The 5,007-nt window shown below is 35.8% G+C and overlaps 1 pseudogene; it reads left to right on the top strand.

The window, feature by feature from the left end:
• The first annotated feature begins 816 nt into the window (after window positions 1–816).
• Window positions 817–4,550, top strand: LOC114721250 (G-type lectin S-receptor-like serine/threonine-protein kinase At1g11330; annotated as a pseudogene).
• The last annotated feature ends 457 nt before the right edge of the window (window positions 4,551–5,007 follow it).

The raw sequence follows: 5,007 nt of genomic DNA on the forward strand, positions 1-5,007 counted from the left end.
AAACATAGCGTATCTTTGATTTTTAAAATAATTTTGTATGTTAAATGCTTTTTATGATCTCGATATTTTAAATTTTTTTAGCATAAAGTTTTAAAAAATTGAACCTTACTAGGTTTCCTTCATAACGGCGTATTTTAATTTTAGGGAGAATTATGTAGACAGACCGAGATATAAGAATATTTAGCTCAAAATCCTTTAAAAATTAACATTATTATGAAACAACCAAAATATAAGGGAAGATTAATCATTTTATTCTTTTATCCCAAATATTAATCAATAAAATATATTTTATAATTTTTAATGAAATATTTCAATGGTATGAAAAATAAACTCTGAAAAACTAATACAAGGTAAATGTATTTTACTCTTATTATTTTAGGATGAAAGCAAAATGCCTTCAATAATCACACTCTTGTTTATAAAACACAAAAACCATTAGACACTTCATATAACGTCGATTTGCCTGAAATATTTTATTCCATTATTTCAATTATTGAAAGGAGGAGACATATTGAAGTAACCGAACAATAGGTCCCATTCCGTGGGGTTTACGTTTGGATTGATGCCGCCGTTAACGTTACTTCATCTAATTTCTTATAATCAGTATTTGGTCAAAATTGGCACCTTTCTATAAGGAAACAAGTCCATTGACTTAGTCACTAACTCTCAAGAGATGGGACCTATAGAAGAAAATATAAACAAAGTGGATCCTTCATTCACGGCGCTAGCATCTTGAAGATTCCAATGCTGTGCTTCTTCTGCTGAGATATAAGCCTGTTCTCTATTATGAACATACAGATTTTATGATCATATACCATGGATCAGCCAACACAATTGTTCTTGTTTTCAATAGCCCTTCTCCAATCCATATCAGGTAATTGTAAATCATAAGTGGAAATTAAGACTAGCAAGGTAACACTACTGAGCCTGATGTCTCTTGATATTCCTTTTGCAGGTGTAACCTCAACAAAGTTCACAGTGGTTAACAAATGCAGCTACACAGTGTGGCCAGGCATTGCTTCAAGTGGTGACAATAATCCATTATCAACCACGGTTTTGTTCTTAAAACTGGTGAGTCTAGGATCATCTCTGTGCCAACTTCTTGGATTGGCCGTTTGTGGGGTCGAACTCAGTGCGCACAAGACTCCACTGGAAACTTCTCTTGTGTCACCGGTGACTGTGGCTCCGAGAAGCTGGAATGCAAAGGCAGGGAGGCACACCACCTGCGACATTGATAGAAATTTCTGTTGGCCAATTCCAAGGGCTTGATTTTTATGACGTGAGCTTGCTAGGTGGGTTCAATGTTCCTGTAGCGGTTGTTCCTCACGGTGGTTGTGGAGAATGCAAGAGCACATATTGTCTGGCAGATATGATCAACTATGCCCTTCAGAGCTGAGGGTAATGAGCAAAGATGGAAAGTGGTGGCGTGCAGGGCCCTTGTGCGGCAGATGGCTAGAAACTTGTGCCAACAGGCCTGCCAAGCCCCTCTTCTGCAGAACTATCAAGAGCGTTTGCCAACATGCCTATAGCTACCCGCAAGATGATCATCTAAGCATGTTCACGTGTAAAGGTGCAGATTATAATATCACCTTTTGTGAATCACCCTACACATTGGACACTTCTGGCTCCTCATCATGCACGGAAACCATCACAACATCTCATTACATCAAGGATCCAAATACAATAAGCTCCAAAGGGGGTTTGTTCACACTAGGGTTCTTCAGTCCAGAAATTCCACAAATCGCTATGTGGGAATTTGGTACATGTCCAATTCAACTATTGTATGGGCAGCTAACAGAAATCGACCATTAAGGGATACTTCAGGAATTTTTAAGGTATCTGAAGATGGCAATCTTATCGTATTAGATGGGCAAAACCAAACCATTTGGTCATCAAATGTATCAAATATTTCATCTACTACTAGTTTTCAGATTTTAGATTCTGGAAACCTTGTCCTAACCGATAACTTGACGAAAACCATATGGCAAAGTTTTGAGCATCCTTCAGATACATTGTTGCCAAGCATGAAAATTACAAGCAACGAAAGAGCAGGGGAAAACAAAGTTAACAGCATGGAAAAATCAGTCTGATCCATCCCTTGGCAATTTTTCTATGAGCCTAGAACAACTAAATTTTGCAGAACTGTTCATATGGAATGGAACTAGCCCCTATTGGCGTAGTGGTCCATGGAATGGCCAAGGCCTTACAACAGTCCTCAGGATGAGTTCCGAGTATGATAATGGTGCTGACGAGATGGTTGTTAGGTTATCAAATGGGTCTGACATCAAAGAGATAGTTGTTTTGAATGCAAAAGGAAGTTATTACATAAACAATGGGATGATACTAAGAGGAGATGGCTAGAAACAAATCTTTTTCAAAATTCAGATTGTGATGTCTATGGTATATGTGGGGAATTCGGAATTTGCAATTCAAAGAGCGCACCAATCTGCAGTTGTTTGAGTGGGTTTGAACCAAGAAATAATGAGGAATGGAATAGACAAAATTGGACAGGTGGTTGTGTTGGGAAATCAACTCGACGATGTGAGGAAATGAAAAATGGGAGTTTCAATGGAAAGGAAGATACCTTTTTCCATCTGCAAAATGTTAAAGCACCAAACTTTGGAGAACAATCATCTCATTCAGAAGATGAATGTAGAACCCATGCTTGGAGAACTGCACTTGTAAAGCATATTCATATAATTCAGTGCTTGGCTGTATGACTTGGAAAGAAAATCTAATTGACATACAACAGTTCTCAAATGCAGGAATTGACTTATATATTCGTGCAGCCAAGTCAGACTTTGGTATCTAAATTTCTTAGAATACTTGAAATTTAGTTCTTTTAACTCTATTTTTTGGCATGAATTTCCTTACCTTTGTCTTTCATCACAGATAAGAAGAGGCATAGAACATTCATCATTATCATTGTTGTAGTAATAGGAACTATCATTATCAGTGTCACTTGTGCATGCTTCTTATGGAAATGGAAGGCAAAACATTCAGGTATTATTCCTTTTCATATCATCTTAGTTTCAAATCCTACCACATCTATTAGCTTTAAAATGACATAGGCATTCAGGATTTAAATATATAAGGCATTTTCAAAAGCAATATTCATATAGGTAGATGTCTTTTGGTTAGTCATGTTTCCACATTTTTCAAATGAAGCACTTCCATCTCTTTCTCCCTGTAAATACATTAAATTCATACGACCAGCAGGAAAACGGCATAGCAAACAGGTCTTGTTAAAAAGGGATGGTGCAAATGTAGACAAAACAAGCGGCAATATTATTGGAAAATTGTCACAAGTTAAATTCCAGGAGTTATTGGTCTATGATTTTGAAAAGGTTGCAATGGCTACAAACAACTTTCAATTGACCAATAAACTTGGGCAAGGCGGTTTGGTCCTGTCTATAAGGTATTTAATTTCATGAATTATTAGTCAGTTTAATTGGCAAAAAAAAAAAAATCAGTTTAATTCAAATTCATTATGTGTAACAACTGTTTAATGGGATTTTCTTCAAGGGAACACTCCAAGATGGTCAGGATATAGCAGTTAAGAGATTATCAAGAGCATCTGGACAAGGACAAGAGGAATTCATGAATGAGATGATTGTCATTTCCAGGCTTCAACATCGTAATCTCGTAAAACTTTTAGGTTGTTGTATTGAAGGAGAAGAAAAGATGTTGATCTATGAGTACATGCCAAATAAAAGTTTGGATGCATTTATTTTTGGTTGGTTTTTCTGATCCCTTATGCTCTAGCTCTTTCTAGTCATATGCATAATTAAGGGAACAAGACAACATTTGTTTGTAACAGTCTTTCTTACAGATATTTGAGTTTTCTTTATGGTATGGACAAAACTTATATAACCCTCTCCTCTACTATTGTAGATCCAGAGAAAAGCAAACTTCTAGACTGGGGAAAGCGCTTTGTCATTATTGAAGGAGTAGCTAGAGGAGTACTTTATCTTCATAGGGACTCTAGACTAAAAATTATACATAGGGACCTAAAGGCAAGTAATATCTTGCTAGATGAGAACTTGATTCCAAAAATATCAGATTTTGGCATGGCTAGAATTTTCAAAGGAAGTGAAGATCAAGCTAACACAAGAAGAGTTGTCGGAACCTAGTAAGTTTTCCTTCCTATCTAATATTATAGTAGCATACTAACTAGTGAGTACTATAACAATTATTGTTTTACTCAAAATGCAGTGGCTATATGTCTCCAGAATATGCTATGGAAGGATTATTTTCAGAGAAATCAGATGTGTTTAGCTTTGGAGTTTTACTATTAGAGATTATAAGTGGAAGAAGAAACTCAAGCTTTTATAATAATGAGCACTCTCTTAGCCTTCTAGGATTTGTAAGTCTCTACTTTTTATTAACTTCCTAAATACCTAATTAGAAAGTTCTATTATTAATTATTGATTTTACTCTCAGCTCTAAGGCTTCCAAAGGTAATAATTATATATGATTCTTTTGTTATGTGTTTTAGGCATGGAAATTATGGAATGAAGGAAACATTGTATAAGCTAATAGACCCGAAAACATCTAATCAAACCTGGAGAAGGATATATTGAGGTGCATACACATAGGACTTCTGTGTGTACAAGACCTTGCAATAGAGAGGCCAGGTATGAGCACTGTAGTTTCTATGCTTAATAGTGAGATTGTCAATCTTCCTCCTCCAAGGCAACCTGCGTTCATCCAATGGCAGAGTATATTGAATCAATTGACCCCAGAAGAGAATCAAAGATTATTTTCTAACAACGAAGTTAGTATTAGTGACATACAAGGCAGATAGCAACATTACCAATCTATGAGTAAAATAACATAGTTTTGATAAATAACTTCCTTCCTAGTTGTTACAATCTTGGTGGTGTGATGTATCTAGTGCTATGCATGTGCTTTCCCATTTTTTGTTCTTTTTTAATTTAATTTCTGTTTCTCAGATAAGGATTCCATCTGAAATCATGGTACGAATTGTAACATTTAGCAATTTTA

This window comes from Neltuma alba, unplaced genomic scaffold (assembly GCF_004799145.2).
Source record: "Neltuma alba isolate B1F8T4 unplaced genomic scaffold, ASM479914v2 tig00012014_pilon, whole genome shotgun sequence".
Taxonomy (NCBI): domain Eukaryota; kingdom Viridiplantae; phylum Streptophyta; class Magnoliopsida; order Fabales; family Fabaceae; genus Neltuma; species Neltuma alba.